General features: G+C 38.5%; 16 non-coding genes across 16 annotated transcripts; all 16 read right to left on the reverse strand.

Annotated features, from left to right (window-relative positions):
* Nucleotides 1-3: 3 nt before the first annotated feature.
* Nucleotides 4-122, reverse strand: LOC133957535 (5S ribosomal RNA). The gene has a single exon (XR_009921322.1). It is a non-coding gene; the product is annotated as a 5S ribosomal RNA (ribosomal RNA).
* A 926-nt stretch (nucleotides 123-1,048) lies between these two features.
* Nucleotides 1,049-1,167, reverse strand: LOC133957536 (5S ribosomal RNA). Its single transcript, XR_009921323.1, has one exon. It is a non-coding gene; the product is annotated as a 5S ribosomal RNA (ribosomal RNA).
* A 925-nt stretch (nucleotides 1,168-2,092) lies between these two features.
* LOC133957537 (5S ribosomal RNA) lies at nucleotides 2,093-2,211 on the reverse strand. Its single transcript, XR_009921324.1, has one exon. It is a non-coding gene; the product is annotated as a 5S ribosomal RNA (ribosomal RNA).
* A 926-nt stretch (nucleotides 2,212-3,137) lies between these two features.
* Nucleotides 3,138-3,256, reverse strand: LOC133957539 (5S ribosomal RNA). The gene has a single exon (XR_009921326.1). It is a non-coding gene; the product is annotated as a 5S ribosomal RNA (ribosomal RNA).
* A 926-nt stretch (nucleotides 3,257-4,182) lies between these two features.
* LOC133957656 (5S ribosomal RNA) lies at nucleotides 4,183-4,301 on the reverse strand. Its single transcript, XR_009921435.1, has one exon. It is a non-coding gene; the product is annotated as a 5S ribosomal RNA (ribosomal RNA).
* Nucleotides 4,302-5,227: 926 nt separating this feature from the next.
* Nucleotides 5,228-5,346, reverse strand: LOC133957540 (5S ribosomal RNA). Its single transcript, XR_009921327.1, has one exon. It is a non-coding gene; the product is annotated as a 5S ribosomal RNA (ribosomal RNA).
* A 926-nt stretch (nucleotides 5,347-6,272) lies between these two features.
* On the reverse strand, nucleotides 6,273-6,391 carry LOC133957541 (5S ribosomal RNA). Its single transcript, XR_009921328.1, has one exon. It is a non-coding gene; the product is annotated as a 5S ribosomal RNA (ribosomal RNA).
* A 926-nt stretch (nucleotides 6,392-7,317) lies between these two features.
* On the reverse strand, nucleotides 7,318-7,436 carry LOC133957658 (5S ribosomal RNA). Its single transcript, XR_009921437.1, has one exon. It is a non-coding gene; the product is annotated as a 5S ribosomal RNA (ribosomal RNA).
* Nucleotides 7,437-8,362: 926 nt separating this feature from the next.
* On the reverse strand, nucleotides 8,363-8,481 carry LOC133957690 (5S ribosomal RNA). The gene has a single exon (XR_009921467.1). It is a non-coding gene; the product is annotated as a 5S ribosomal RNA (ribosomal RNA).
* Nucleotides 8,482-9,407: 926 nt separating this feature from the next.
* LOC133957542 (5S ribosomal RNA) lies at nucleotides 9,408-9,526 on the reverse strand. The gene has a single exon (XR_009921329.1). It is a non-coding gene; the product is annotated as a 5S ribosomal RNA (ribosomal RNA).
* Nucleotides 9,527-10,452: 926 nt separating this feature from the next.
* LOC133957543 (5S ribosomal RNA) lies at nucleotides 10,453-10,571 on the reverse strand. The gene has a single exon (XR_009921330.1). It is a non-coding gene; the product is annotated as a 5S ribosomal RNA (ribosomal RNA).
* A 926-nt stretch (nucleotides 10,572-11,497) lies between these two features.
* On the reverse strand, nucleotides 11,498-11,616 carry LOC133957545 (5S ribosomal RNA). The gene has a single exon (XR_009921332.1). It is a non-coding gene; the product is annotated as a 5S ribosomal RNA (ribosomal RNA).
* A 926-nt stretch (nucleotides 11,617-12,542) lies between these two features.
* Nucleotides 12,543-12,661, reverse strand: LOC133957659 (5S ribosomal RNA). The gene has a single exon (XR_009921438.1). It is a non-coding gene; the product is annotated as a 5S ribosomal RNA (ribosomal RNA).
* A 925-nt stretch (nucleotides 12,662-13,586) lies between these two features.
* On the reverse strand, nucleotides 13,587-13,705 carry LOC133957546 (5S ribosomal RNA). The gene has a single exon (XR_009921333.1). It is a non-coding gene; the product is annotated as a 5S ribosomal RNA (ribosomal RNA).
* Nucleotides 13,706-14,631: 926 nt separating this feature from the next.
* On the reverse strand, nucleotides 14,632-14,750 carry LOC133957547 (5S ribosomal RNA). Its single transcript, XR_009921334.1, has one exon. It is a non-coding gene; the product is annotated as a 5S ribosomal RNA (ribosomal RNA).
* A 926-nt stretch (nucleotides 14,751-15,676) lies between these two features.
* On the reverse strand, nucleotides 15,677-15,795 carry LOC133957660 (5S ribosomal RNA). Its single transcript, XR_009921439.1, has one exon. It is a non-coding gene; the product is annotated as a 5S ribosomal RNA (ribosomal RNA).
* Nucleotides 15,796-16,028: the final 233 nt, after the last annotated feature.

Raw genomic sequence — 16,028 nt, forward strand, 5'->3', positions numbered from 1 at the left:
AAAAGCTTACAGCACCTGGTATTCCCAGGCGGTCTCCCATCCAAGTACTAACCAGGCCCGACCCTGCTTAGCTTCCGAGATCGGACGAGATCGGGCGTGTTCAGGGTGGTATGGCCGTAAGCGATTAACTCGACCCACAATACCTTATTTATACATGTGAATCACCACCATCATCAATAGTATGGTTGCTTTGTGACCAGCCAAACTTGTTTTTTATTGTTATATAATGTTAAGGAAAAGACACTCAAGGTGCAATTTTCTCATAATATAGCAAGAAAAAAATCACTACCATAATTTAATAATGTCCTTCAGTAATAATGTCAGGGTTTCATATACTGTCTCTTCCTTCATGGTGAGTAATTTCTCCCTGCTCTTTCACCCTTCTCTCCAAATATGACATTTTTAGGGTGATATGTTAATTTGACATGAATATAGTAGTGTTTCGAATATCAAATGTCATTTGAATGTTCAATCTCATCCTCCACCTATGATGATCTCCGACTGAATATCCTTTCTTGCTTTGATTGCCAGTCTTTCCTGCTCATTCAAAAATGTGTCTCCTCTGAAGCAGGAGCAACACCAAGCTCTGATGGCAATACAGAGAATCATAACCATAACCAACACTTTCCTTTTATTTTGTGTCCATTGAAACTCATCTTTTGTTGTTGTTTATGTTAAATGAAAAGAATCTGAAGGTGCAATTTTATCATATTATTGCAAGAAACAAAATCATGACAATTTCCATCAGTAAGACTGTGAGGGTTTCATATACTGTTTCTTCCTTGATGGTGAGTAAACTCCCCGCTCTTTCATCCTTCTCTCCAAATAGGACATTTTTGAGAGTGATAGGTTACTAGTGCATGAATAAAGTAGTGTTTCGACTATCAAAAGTCATTTAAATGTTCACTCTTTTCCTTCAGTGATGATGTGTGTGTGTTCCATAGCCTGGTTTTCTTTGATGCTGAGTCTTTCGTGCTCTTTCAAAGGTGCTTCTCCTTTAAAGCAGCAGCAACAGTCCCCTCTGCTGGTTGCAAAGAAAATTGTTAAAAGCTTACAGCACCTGGTATTCCCAGGCGGTCTCCCATCCAAGTACTAACCAGGCCCGACCCTGCTTAGCTTCCGAGATCGGACGAGATCGGGCGTGTTCAGGGTGGTATGGCCGTAAGCGATTAACTCGACCCACAATACCTTATTTATACATGTGAATCACCACCATCATCAATAGTATGGTTGCTTTTGACCAGCCAAACTTGTTTTTTATTGTTATATAATGTTAAGGTAAAGACACTCAAGGTGCAATTTTCTCATAATATAGCAAGAAAAAAATCACTACCATAATTTAATAATGTCCTTCAGTAATAATGTCAGGGTTTCATATACTGTCTCTTCCTTCATGGTGAGTAATTTCTCCCTGCTCTTTCACCCTTCTCTCCAAATATAACATTTTTAGGGTGATATGTTAATTTGACATGAATATACTAGTGTTTCGAATATCAAATGTCATTTGAATGTTCAATCTCATCCTCCACCTATGATGATCTCCGACTGAATATCCTTTCTTGCTTTGATTGCCAGTCTTTCCTGCTCATTCAAAAATGTGTCTCCTCTGAAGCAGGAGCAACACCAAGCTCTGATGGCAATACAGAGAATCATAACCATAACCAACACTTTCCTTTTATTTTGTGTCCATTGAAACTCATCTTTTGTTGTTGTTTATGTTAAATGAAAAGAATCTGAAGGTGCAATTTTATCATATTATTGCAAGAAACAAAATCATGACAATTTCCATCAGTAAGACTGTGAGGGTGTCATATACTGTTTCTTCCTTGATGGTGAGTAAACTCCCCGCTCTTTCATCCTTCTCTCCAAATAGGACATTTTTGAGAGTGATAGGTTACTAGTGCATGAAAAAAGTAGTGTTTCGACTATCAAAAGTCATTTAAATGTTCACTCTTTTCCTTCAGTGATGATGTGTGTGTGTTCCATAGCCTGGTTTTCTTTGATGCTGAGTCTTTCGTGCTCTTTCAAAGGTGCTTCTCCTTTAAAGCAGCAGCAACAGTCCCCTCTGCTGGTTGCAAAGAAAATTGTTAAAAGCTTACAGCACCTGGTATTCCCAGGCGGTCTCCCATCCAAGTACTAACCAGGCCCGACCCTGCTTAGCTTCCGAGATCGGACGAGATCGGGCGTGTTCAGGGTGGTATGGCCGTAAGCGATTAACTCGACCCACAATACCTTATTTATACATGTGAATCACCACCATCATCAATAGTATGGTTGCTTTGTGACCATCCAAACTTGTTTTTTATTGTTATATAATGTTAAGGAAAAGACACTCAAGGTGCAATTTTCTCATAATATAGCAAGAAAAAAATCACTACCATAATTTAATAATGTCCTTCAGTAATAATGTCAGGGTTTCATATACTGTCTCTTCCTTCATGGTGAGTAATTTCTCCCTGCTCTTTCACCCTTCTCTCCAAATATAACATTTTTAGGGTGATATGTTAATTTGACATGAATATAGTAGTGTTTCGAATATCAAATGTCATTTGAATGTTCAATCTCATCCTCCACCTATGATGATCTCCGACTGAATATCCTTTCTTGCTTTGATTGCCAGTCTTTCCTGCTCATTCAAAAATGTGTCTCCTCTGAAGCAGGAGCAACACCAAGCTCTGATGGCAATACAGAGAATCATAACCATAACCAACACTTTCCTTTTATTTTGTGTCCATTGAAACTCATCTTTTGTTGTTGTTTATGTTAAATGAAAAGAATCTGAAGGTGCAATTTTATCATATTATTGCAAGAAACAAAATCATGACAATTTCCATCAGTAAGACTGTGAGGGTGTCATATACTGTTTCTTCCTTGATGGTGAGTAAACTCCCCGCTCTTTCATCCTTCTCTCCAAATAGGACATTTTTGAGAGTGATAGGTTACTAGTGCATGAAAAAAGTAGTGTTTCGACTATCAAAAGTCATTTAAATGTTCACTCTTTTCCTTCAGTGATGATGTGTGTGTGTTCCATAGCCTGGTTTTCTTTGATGCTGAGTCTTTCGTGCTCTTTCAAAGGTGCTTCTCCTTTAAAGCAGCAGCAACAGTCCCCTCTGCTGGTTGCAAAGAAAATTGTTAAAAGCTTACAGCACCTGGTATTCCCAGGCGGTCTCCCATCCAAGTACTAACCAGGCCCGACCCTGCTTAGCTTCCGAGATCGGACGAGATCGGGCGTGTTCAGGGTGGTATGGCCGTAAGCGATTAACTCGACCCACAATACCTTATTTATACATGTGAATCACCACCATCATCAATAGTATGGTTGCTTTGTGACCATCCAAACTTGTTTTTTATTGTTATATAATGTTAAGGAAAAGACACTCAAGGTGCAATTTTCTCATAATATAGCAAGAAAAAAATCACTACCATAATTTAATAATGTCCTTCAGTAATAATGTCAGGGTTTCATATACTGTCTCTTCCTTCATGGTGAGTAATTTCTCCCTGCTCTTTCACCCTTCTCTCCAAATATGACATTTTTAGGGTGATATGTTAATTTGACATGAATATAGTAGTGTTTCGAATATCAAATGTCATTTGAATGTTCAATCTCATCCTCCACCTATGATGATCTCCGACTGAATATCCTTTCTTGCTTTGATTGCCATTCTTTCCTGCTCATTCAAAAATGTGTCTCCTCTGAAGCAGGAGCAACACCAAGCTCTGATGGCAATACAGAGAATCATAACCATAACCAACACTTTCCTTTTATTTTGTGTCCATTGAAACTCATCTTTTGTTGTTGTTTATGTTAAATGAAAAGAATCTGAAGGTGCAATTTTATCATATTATTGCAAGAAACAAAACCATGACAATTTCCATCAGTAAGACTGTGAGGGTTTCATATACTGTTTCTTCCTTGATGGTGAGTAAACTCCCCGCTCTTTCATCCTTCTCTCCAAATAGGACATTTTTGAGAGTGATAGGTTACTAGTGCATGAATAAAGTAGTGTTTCGACTATCAAAAGTCATTTAAATGTTCACTCTTTTCCTTCAGTGATGATGTGTGTGTGTTCCATAGCCTGGTTTTCTTTGATGCTGAGTCTTTCGTGCTCTTTCAAAGGTGCTTCTCCTTTAAAGCAGCAGCAACAGTCCCCTCTGCTGGTTGCAAAGAAAATTGTTAAAAGCTTACAGCACCTGGTATTCCCAGGCGGTCTCCCATCCAAGTACTAACCAGGCCCGGCCCTGCTTAGCTTCCGAGATCGGACGAGATCGGGCGTGTTCAGGGTGGTATGGCCGTAAGCGATTAACTCGACCCACAATACCTTATTTATACATGTGAATCACCACCATCATCAATAGTATGGTTGCTTTGTGACCAGCCAAACCTGTTTTTTATTGTTATATAATGTTAAGGAAAAGACACTCAAGGTGCAATTTTCTCATAATATAGCAAGAAAAAAATCACTACCATAATTTAATAATGTCCTTCAGTAATAATGTCAGGGTTTCATATACTGTTTCTTCCTTCATGGTGAGTAATTTCTCCCTGCTCTTTCACCCTTCTCTCCAAATATGACATTTTTAGGGTGATATGTTAATTTGACATGAATATAGTAGTGTTTCGAATATCAAATGTCATTTGAATGTTCAATCTCATCCTCCACCTATGATGATCTCCGACTGAATATCCTTTCTTGCTTTGATTGCCAGTCTTTCCTGCTCATTCAAAAATGTGTCTCCTCTGAAGCAGGAGCAACACCAAGCTCTGATGGCAATACAGAGAATCATAACCATAACCAACACTTTCCTTTTATTTTGTGTCCATTGAAACTCATCTTTTGTTGTTGTTTATGTTAAATGAAAAGAATCTGAAGGTGCAATTTTATCATATTATTGCAAGAAACAAAATCATGACAATTTCCATCAGTAAGACTGTGAGGGTTTCATATACTGTTTCTTCCTTGATGGTGAGTAAACTCCCCGCTCTTTCATCCTTCTCTCCAAATAGGACATTTTTGAGAGTGATAGGTTACTAGTGCATGAATAAAGTAGTGTTTCGACTATCAAAAGTCATTTAAATGTTCACTCTTTTCCTTCAGTGATGATGTGTGTGTGTTCCATAGCCTGGTTTTCTTTGATGCTGAGTCTTTCGTGCTCTTTCAAAGGTGCTTCTCCTTTAAAGCAGCAGCAACAGTCCCCTCTGCTGGTTGCAAAGAAAATTGTTAAAAGCTTACAGCACCTGGTATTCCCAGGCGGTCTCCCATCCAAGTACTAACCAGGCCCGACCCTGCTTAGCTTCCGAGATCGGACGAGATCGGGCGTGTTCAGGGTGGTATGGCCGTAAGCGATTAACTCGACCCACAATACCTTATTTATACATGTGAATCACCACCATCATCAATAGTATGGTTGCTTTGTGACCAGCCAAACTTGTTTTTTATTGTTATATAATGTTAAGGAAAAGACACTCAAGGTGCAATTTTCTCATAATATAGCAAGAAAAAAATCACTACCATAATTTAATAATGTCCTTCAGTAATAATGTCAGGGTTTCATATACTGTCTCTTCCTTCATGGTGAGTAATTTCTCCCTGCTCTTTCACCCTTCTCTCCAAATATGACATTTTTAGGGTGATATGTTAATTTGACATGAATATAGTAGTGTTTCGAATATCAAATGTCATTTGAATGTTCAATCTCATCCTCCACCTATGATGATCTCCGACTGAATATCCTTTCTTGCTTTGATTGCCAGTCTTTCCTGCTCATTCAAAAATGTGTCTATTCTGAAGCAGGAGCAACACCAAGCTCTGATGGCAATACAGAGAATCATAACCATAACCAACACTTTCCTTTTATTTTGTGTCCATTGAAACTCATCTTTTGTTGTTGTTTATGTTAAATGAAAAGAATCTGAAGGTGCAATTTTATCATATTATTGCAAGAAACAAAATCATGACAATTTCCATCAGTAAGACTGTGAGGGTTTCATATACTGTTTCTTCCTTGATGGTGAGTAAACTCCCCGCTCTTTCATCCTTCTCTCCAAATAGGACATTTTTGAGAGTGATAGGTTACTAGTGCATGAATAAAGTAGTGTTTCGACTATCAAAAGTCATTTAAATGTTCACTCTTTTCCTTCAGTGATGATGTGTGTGTGTTCCATAGCCTGGTTTTCTTTGATGCTGAGTCTTTCGTGCTCTTTCAAAGGTGCTTCTCCTTTAAAGCAGCAGCAACAGTCCCCTCTGCTGGTTGCAAAGAAAATTGTTAAAAGCTTACAGCACCTGGTATTCCCAGGCGGTCTCCCATCCAAGTACTAACCAGGCCCGACCCTGCTTAGCTTCCGAGATCGGACGAGATCGGGCGTGTTCAGGGTGGTATGGCCGTAAGCGATTAACTCGACCCACAATACCTTATTTATACATGTGAATCACCACCATCATCAATAGTATGGTTGCTTTGTGACCATCCAAACTTGTTTTTTATTGTTATATAATGTTAAGGAAAAGACACTCAAGGTGCAATTTTCTCATAATATAGCAAGAAAAAAATCACTACCATAATTTAATAATGTCCTTCAGTAATAATGTCAGGGTTTCATATACTGTTTCTTCCTTCATGGTGAGTAATTTCTCCCTGCTCTTTCACCCTTCTCTCCAAATATAACATTTTTAGGGTGATATGTTAATTTGACATGAATATAGTAGTGTTTCGAATATCAAATGTCATTTGAATGTTCAATCTCATCCTCCACCTATGATGATCTCCGACTGAATATCCTTTCTTGCTTTGATTGCCAGTCTTTCCTGCTCATTCAAAAATGTGTCTCCTCTGAAGCAGGAGCAACACCAAGCTCTGATGGCAATACAGAGAATCATAACCATAACCAACACTTTCCTTTTATTTTGTGTCCATTGAAACTCATCTTTTGTTGTTGTTTATGTTAAATGAAAAGAATCTGAAGGTGCAATTTTATCATATTATTGCAAGAAACAAAATCATGACAATTTCCATCAGTAAGACTGTGAGGGTGTCATATACTGTTTCTTCCTTGATGGTGAGTAAACTCCCCGCTCTTTCATCCTTCTCTCCAAATAGGACATTTTTGAGAGTGATAGGTTACTAGTGCATGAATAAAGTAGTGTTTCGACTATCAAAAGTCATTTAAATGTTCACTCTTTTCCTTCAGTGATGATGTGTGTGTGTTCCATAGCCTGGTTTTCTTTGATGCTGAGTCTTTCGTGCTCTTTCAAAGGTGCTTCTCCTTTAAAGCAGCAGCAACAGTCCCCTCTGCTGGTTGCAAAGAAAATTGTTAAAAGCTTACAGCACCTGGTATTCCCAGGCGGTCTCCCATCCAAGTACTAACCAGGCCCGGCCCTGCTTAGCTTCCGAGATCGGACGAGATCGGGCGTGTTCAGGGTGGTATGGCCGTAAGCGATTAACTCGACCCACAATACCTTATTTATACATGTGAATCACCACCATCATCAATAGTATGGTTGCTTTGTGACCAGCCAAACCTGTTTTTTATTGTTATATAATGTTAAGGAAAAGACACTCAAGGTGCAATTTTCTCATAATATAGCAAGAAAAAAATCACTACCATAATTTAATAATGTCCTTCAGTAATAATGTCAGGGTTTCATATACTGTCTCTTCCTTCATGGTGAGTAATTTCTCCCTGCTCTTTCACCCTTCTCTCCAAATATGACATTTTTAGGGTGATATGTTAATTTGACATGAATATAGTAGTGTTTCGAATATCAAATGTCATTTGAATGTTCAATCTCATCCTCCACCTATGATGATCTCCGACTGAATATCCTTTCTTGCTTTGATTGCCAGTCTTTCCTGCTCATTCAAAAATGTGTCTCCTCTGAAGCAGGAGCAACACCAAGCTCTGATGGCAATACAGAGAATCATAACCATAACCAACACTTTCCTTTTATTTTGTGTCCATTGAAACTCATCTTTTGTTGTTGTTTATGTTAAATGAAAAGAATCTGAAGGTGCAATTTTATCATATTATTGCAAGAAACAAAATCATGACAATTTCCATCAGTAAGACTGTGAGGGTTTCATATACTGTTTCTTCCTTGATGGTGAGTAAACTCCCCGCTCTTTCATCCTTCTCTCCAAATAGGACATTTTTGAGAGTGATAGGTTACTAGTGCATGAATAAAGTAGTGTTTCGACTATCAAAAGTCATTTAAATGTTCACTCTTTTCCTTCAGTGATGATGTGTGTGTGTTCCATAGCCTGGTTTTCTTTGATGCTGAGTCTTTCGTGCTCTTTCAAAGGTGCTTCTCCTTTAAAGCAGCAGCAACAGTCCCCTCTGCTGGTTGCAAAGAAAATTGTTAAAAGCTTACAGCACCTGGTATTCCCAGGCGGTCTCCCATCCAAGTACTAACCAGGCCCGACCCTGCTTAGCTTCCGAGATCGGACGAGATCGGGCGTGCTCAGGGTGGTATGGCCGTAAGCGATTAACTCGACCCACAATACCTTATTTATACATGTGAATCACCACCATCATCAATAGTATGGTTGCTTTGTGACCATCCAAACTTGTTTTTCATTGTTATATAATGTTAAGAAAAAGACACTCAAGGTGCAATTTTCTCATAATATAGCAAGAAAAAAATCACTACCATAATTTAATAATGTCCTTCAGTAATAATGTCAGGGTTTCATATACTGTTTCTTCCTTCATGGTGAGTAATTTCTCCCTGCTCTTTCACCCTTCTCTCCAAATATGACATTTTTAGGGTGATATGTTAATTTGACATGAATATAGTAGTGTTTCGAATATCAAATGTCATTTGAATGTTCAATCTCATCCTCCACCTATGATGATCTCCGACTGAATATCCTTTCTTGCTTTGATTGCCAGTCTTTCCTGCTCATTCAAAAATGTGTCTCCTCTGAAGCAGGAGCAACACCAAGCTCTGATGGCAATACAGAGAATCATAACCATAACCAACACTTTCCTTTTATTTTGTGTCCATTGAAACTCATCTTTTGTTGTTGTTTATGTTAAATGAAAAGAATCTGAAGGTGCAATTTTATCATATTATTGCAAGAAACAAAATCATGACAATTTCCATCAGTAAGACTGTGAGGGTTTCATATACTGTTTCTTCCTTGATGGTGAGTAAACTCCCCGCTCTTTCATCCTTCTCTCCAAATAGGACATTTTTGAGAGTGATAGGTTACTAGTGCATGAATAAAGTAGTGTTTCGACTATCAAAAGTCATTTAAATGTTCACTCTTTTCCTTCAGTGATGATGTGTGTGTGTTCCATAGCCTGGTTTTCTTTGATGCTGAGTCTTTCGTGCTCTTTCAAAGGTGCTTCTCCTTTAAAGCAGCAGCAACAGTCCCCTCTGCTGGTTGCAAAGAAAATTGTTAAAAGCTTACAGCACCTGGTATTCCCAGGCGGTCTCCCATCCAAGTACTAACCAGGCCCGACCCTGCTTAGCTTCCGAGATCGGACGAGATCGGGCGTGTTCAGGGTGGTATGGCCGTAAGCGATTAACTCGACCCACAATACCTTATTTATACATGTGAATCACCACCATCATCAATAGTATGGTTGCTTTGTGACCAGCCAAACTTGTTTTTTATTGTTATATAATGTTAAGGAAAAGACACTCAAGGTGCAATTTTCTCATAATATAGCAAGAAAAAAATCACTACCATAATTTAATAATGTCCTTCAGTAATAATGTCAGGGTTTCATATACTGTCTCTTCCTTCATGGTGAGTAATTTCTCCCTGCTCTTTCACCCTTCTCTCCAAATATGACATTTTTAGGGTGATATGTTAATTTGACATGAATATAGTAGTGTTTCGAATATCAAATGTCATTTGAATGTTCAATCTCATCCTCCACCTATGATGATCTCCGACTGAATATCCTTTCTTGCTTTGATTGCCAGTCTTTCCTGCTCATTCAAAAATGTGTCTCCTCTGAAGCAGGAGCAACACCAAGCTCTGATGGCAATACAGAGAATCATAACCATAACCAACACTTTCCTTTTATTTTGTGTCCATTGAAACTCATCTTTTGTTGTTGTTTATGTTAAATGAAAAGAATCTGAAGGTGCAATTTTATCATATTATTGCAAGAAACAAAATCATGACAATTTCCATCAGTAAGACTGTGAGGGTTTCATATACTGTTTCTTCCTTGATGGTGAGTAAACTCCCCGCTCTTTCATCCTTCTCTCCAAATAGGACATTTTTGAGAGTGATAGGTTACTAGTGCATGAATAAAGTAGTGTTTCGACTATCAAAAGTCATTTAAATGTTCACTCTTTTCCTTCAGTGATGATGTGTGTGTGTTCCATAGCCTGGTTTTCTTTGATGCTGAGTCTTTCGTGCTCTTTCAAAGGTGCTTCTCCTTTAAAGCAGCAGCAACAGTCCCCTCTGCTGGTTGCAAAGAAAATTGTTAAAAGCTTACAGCACCTGGTATTCCCAGGCGGTCTCCCATCCAAGTACTAACCAGGCCCGACCCTGCTTAGCTTCCGAGATCGGACGAGATCGGGCGTGTTCAGGGTGGTATGGCCGTAAGCGATTAACTCGACCCACAATACCTTATTTATACATGTGAATCACCACCATCATCAATAGTATGGTTGCTTTGTGACCATCCAAACTTGTTTTTTATTGTTATATAATGTTAAGGAAAAGACACTCAAGGTGCAATTTTCTCATAATATAGCAAGAAAAAAATCACTACCATAATTTAATAATGTCCTTCAGTAATAATGTCAGGGTTTCATATACTGTTTCTTCCTTCATGGTGAGTAATTTCTCCCTGCTCTTTCACCCTTCTCTCCAAATATAACATTTTTAGGGTGATATGTTAATTTGACAAGAATATAGTAGTGTTTCGAATATCAAATGTCATTTGAATGTTCAATCTCATCCTCCACCTATGATGATCTCCGACTGAATATCCTTTCTTGCTTTGATTGCCAGTCTTTCCTGCTCATTCAAAAATGTGTCTCCTCTGAAGCAGGAGCAACACCAAGCTCTGATGGCAATACAGAGAATCATAACCATAACCAACACTTTCCTTTTATTTTGTGTCCATTGAAACTCATCTTTTGTTGTTGTTTATGTTAAATGAAAAGAATCTGAAGGTGCAATTTTATCATATTATTGCAAGAAACAAAATCATGACAATTTCCATCAGTAAGACTGTGAGGGTGTCATATACTGTTTCTTCCTTGATGGTGAGTAAACTCCCCGCTCTTTCATCCTTCTCTCCAAATAGGACATTTTTGAGAGTGATAGGTTACTAGTGCATGAATAAAGTAGTGTTTCGACTATCAAAAGTCATTTAAATGTTCACTCTTTTCCTTCAGTGATGATGTGTGTGTGTTCCATAGCCTGGTTTTCTTTGATGCTGAGTCTTTCGTGCTCTTTCAAAGGTGCTTCTCCTTTAAAGCAGCAGCAACAGTCCCCTCTGCTGGTTGCAAAGAAAATTGTTAAAAGCTTACAGCACCTGGTATTCCCAGGCGGTCTCCCATCCAAGTACTAACCAGGCCCGACCCTGCTTAGCTTCCGAGATCGGACGAGATCGGGCGTGTTCAGGGTGGTATGGCCGTAAGCGATTACCTCGACCCACAATACCTTATTTATACATGTGAATCACCACCATCATCAATAGTATGGTTGCTTTGTGACCATCCAAACTTGTTTTTTATTGTTATATAATGTTAAGGAAAAGACACTCAAGGTGCAATTTTCTCATAATATAGCAAGAAAAAAATCACTACCATAATTTAATAATGTCCTTCAGTAATAATGTCAGGGTTTCATATACTGTCTCTTCCTTCATGGTGAGTAATTTCTCCCTGCTCTTTCACCCTTCTCTCCAAATATGACATTTTTAGGGTGATATGTTAATTTGACATGAATATAGTAGTGTTTCGAATATCAAATGTCATTTGAATGTTCAATCTCATCCTCCACCTATGATGATCTCCGACTGAATATCCTTTCTTGCTTTGATTGCCAGTCTTTCCTGCTCATTCAAAAATGTGTCTCCTCTGAAGCAGGAGCAACACCAAGCTCTGATGGCAATACAGAGAATCATAACCATAACCAACACTTTCCTTTTATTTTGTGTCCATTGAAACTCATCTTTTGTTGTTGTTTATGTTAAATGAAAAGAATCTGAAGGTGCAATTTTATCATATTATTGCAAGAAACAAAATCATGACAATTTCCATCAGTAAGACTGTGAGGGTTTCATATACTGTTTCTTCCTTGATGGTGAGTAAACTCCCCGCTCTTTCATCCTTCTCTCCAAATAGGACATTTTTGAGAGTGATAGGTTACTAGTGCATGAATAAAGTAGTGTTTCGACTATCAAAAGTCATTTAAATGTTCACTCTTTTCCTTCAGTGATGATGTGTGTGTGTTCCATAGCCTGGTTTTCTTTGATGCTGAGTCTTTCGTGCTCTTTCAAAGGTGCTTCTCCTTTAAAGCAGCAGCAACAGTCCCCTCTGCTGGTTGCAAAGAAAATTGTTAAAAGCTTACAGCACCTGGTATTCCCAGGCGGTCTCCCATCCAAGTACTAACCAGGCCCGGCCCTGCTTAGCTTCCGAGATCGGACGAGATCGGGCGTGTTCAGGGTGGTATGGCCGTAAGCGATTAACTCGACCCACAATACCTTATTTATACATGTGAATCACCACCATCATCAATAGTATGGTTGCTTTGTGACCAGCCAAACCTGTTTTTTATTGTTATATAATGTTAAGGAAAAGACACTCAAGGTGCAATTTTCTCATAATATAGCAAGAAAAAAATCACTACCATAATTTAATAATGTCCTTCAGTAATAATGTCAGGGTTTCATATACTGTTTCTTCCTTCATGGTGAGTAATTTCTCCCTGCTCTTTCACCCTTCTCTCCAAATATGACATTTTTAGGGTGATATGTTAATTTGACATGAATATAGTAGTGTTTCGAATATCAAATGTCATTTGAATGTTCAATCTCATCCTCCACCTATGATGATCTCCGACTGAATATCCTTTCTTGCTTTGATTGCCAGTCTTTCCTGCTCATTCAAAAATGTGTCTCCTCTGAAGCAGGAGCAACACCAAGCTCTGATGGCAATACAGAGAATCATAACCATAACCAACACTTTCCTTTTATTTTGTGTCCATTGAAACTCATCTTTTGTTGTTGTTTATGTTAAATGAAAAGAATCTGAAGGTGCAATTTTATCATATTATTGCAAGAAACAAAATCATGACAATTTCCATCAGTAAGACTGTGAGGGTTTCATATACTGTTTCTTCCTTGATGGTGAGTAAACTCCCCGCTCTTTCATCCTTCTCTCCAAATAGGACATTTTGAGAGTGATAGGTTACTAGTGCATGAATAAAGTAGTGTTTCGACTATCAAAAGTCATTTAAATGTTCACTCTTTTCCTTCAGTGATGATGTGTGTGTGTTCCATAGCCTGGTTTTCTTTGATGCTGAGTCTTTCGTGCTCTTTCAAAGGTGCTTCTCCTTTAAAGCAGCAGCAACAGTCCCCTCTGCTGGTTGCAAAGAAAATTGTTAAAAGCTTACAGCACCTGGTATTCCCAGGCGGTCTCCCATCCAAGTACTAACCAGGCCCGACCCTGCTTAGCTTCCGAGATCGGACGAGATCGGGCGTGTTCAGGGTGGTATGGCCGTAAGCGATTAACTCGACCCACAATACCTTATTTATACATGTGAATCACCACCATCATCAATAGTATGGTTGCTTTGTGACCAGCCAAACTTGTTTTTTATTGTTATATAATGTTAAGGAAAAGACACTCAAGGTGCAATTTTCTCATAATATAGCAAGAAAAAAATCACTACCATAATTTAATAATGTCCTTCAGTAATAATGTCAGGGTTTCATATACTGTCTCTTCCTTCATGGTGAGTAATTTCTCCCTGCTCTTTCACCCTTCTCTCCAAATATGACATTTTTAGGGTGATATGTTAATTTGACATGAATATAGTAGTGTTTCGAATATCAAATGTCATTTGAATGTTCAATCTCATCCTCCACCTATGATGATCTCCGACTGAATATCCTTTCTTGCTTTGATTGCCAGTCTTTCCTGCTCATTCAAAAATGTGTCTCCTCTGAAGCAGGAGCAACACCAAGCTCTGATGGCAATACAGAGAATCATAACCATAACCAACACTTTCCTTTTATTTTGTGTCCATTGAAACTCATCTTTTGTTGTTGTTTATGTTAAATGAAAAGAATCTGAAGGTGCAATTTTATCATATTATTGCAAGAAACAAAATCATGACAATTTCCATCAGTAAGACTGTGAGGGTTTCATATACTGTTTCTTCCTTGATGGTGAGTAAACTCCCCGCTCTTTCATCCTTCTCTCCAAATAGGACATTTTTGAGAGTGATAGGTTACTAGTGCATGAATAAAGTAGTGTTTCGACTATCAAAAGTCATTTAAATGTTCACTCTTTTCCTTCAGTGATGATGTGTGTGTGTTCCATAGCCTGGTTTTCTTTGATGCTGAGTCTTTCGTGCTCTTTCAAAGGTGCTTCTCCTTTAAAGCAGCAGCAACAGTCCCCTCTGCTGGTTGCAAAGAAAATTGTTAAAAGCTTACAGCACCTGGTATTCCCAGGCGGTCTCCCATCCAAGTACTAACCAGGCCCGACCCTGCTTAGCTTCCGAGATCGGACGAGATCGGGCGTGTTCAGGGTGGTATGGCCGTAAGCGATTAACTCGACCCACAATACCTTATTTATACATGTGAATCACCACCATCATCAATAGTATGGTTGCTTTGTGACCATCCAAACTTGTTTTTTATTGTTATATAATGTTAAGGAAAAGACACTCAAGGTGCAATTTTCTCATAATATAGCAAGAAAAAAATCACTACCATAATTTAATAATGTCCTTCAGTAATAATGTCAGGGTTTCATATACTGTTTCTTCCTTCATGGTGAGTAATTTCTCCCTGCTCTTTCACCCTTCTCTCCAAATATAACATTTTTAGGGTGATATGTTAATTTGACATGAATATAGTAGTGTTTCGAATATCAAATGTCATTTGAATGTTCAATCTCATCCTCCACCTATGATGATCTCCGACTGAATATCCTTTCTTGCTTTGATTGCCAGTCTTTCCTGCTCATTCAAAAATGTGTCTCCTCTGAAGCAGGAGCAACACCAAGCTCTGATGGCAATACAGAGAATCATAACCATAACCAACACTTTCCTTTTATTTTGTGTCCATTGAAACTCATCTTTTGTTGTTGTTTATGTTAAATGAAAAGAATCTGAAGGTGTAATTTTATTATATTATTGCAAGAAACAAAATCATGACAATTTCCATCAGTAAGACTGTGAGGGTGTCATATACTGTTTCTTCCTTGATGGTGAGTAAACTCCCCGCTCTTTCATCCTTCTCTCCAAATAGGACATTTTTGAGAGTGATAGGTTACTAGTGCATGAATAAAGTAGTGTTTCGACTATCAAAAGTCATTTAAATGTTCACTCTTTTCCTTCAGTGATGATGTGTGTGTGTTCCATAGCCTGGTTTTCTTTGATGCTGAGTCTTTCGTGCTCTTTCAAAGGTGCTTCTCCTTTAAAGCAGCAGCAACAGTCCCCTCTGCTGGTTGCAAAGAAAATTGTTAAAAGCTTACAGCACCTGGTATTCCCAGGCGGTCTCCCATCCAAGTACTAACCAGGCCCGGCCCTGCTTAGCTTCCGAGATCGGACGAGATCGGGCGTGTTCAGGGTGGTATGGCCGTAAGCGATTAACTCGACCCACAATACCTTATTTATACATGTGAATCACCACCATCATCAATAGTATGGTTGCTTTGTGACCAGCCAAACCTGTTTTTTATTGTTATATAATGTTAAGGAAAAGACACTCAAGGTGCAATTTTCTCATAATATAGCAAGAAAAAAATCACTACCATAATTTAATAATGTCCTTCAGTAATAATGTCAGGGTTTCATATACTGTCTCTTCCTTCATGGTG

The sequence above is a fragment of the Platichthys flesus genome, chromosome 7 (genome assembly GCF_949316205.1).
Source record: "Platichthys flesus chromosome 7, fPlaFle2.1, whole genome shotgun sequence".
NCBI classification, from domain to species: Eukaryota; Metazoa; Chordata; class Actinopteri; order Pleuronectiformes; family Pleuronectidae; genus Platichthys; species Platichthys flesus.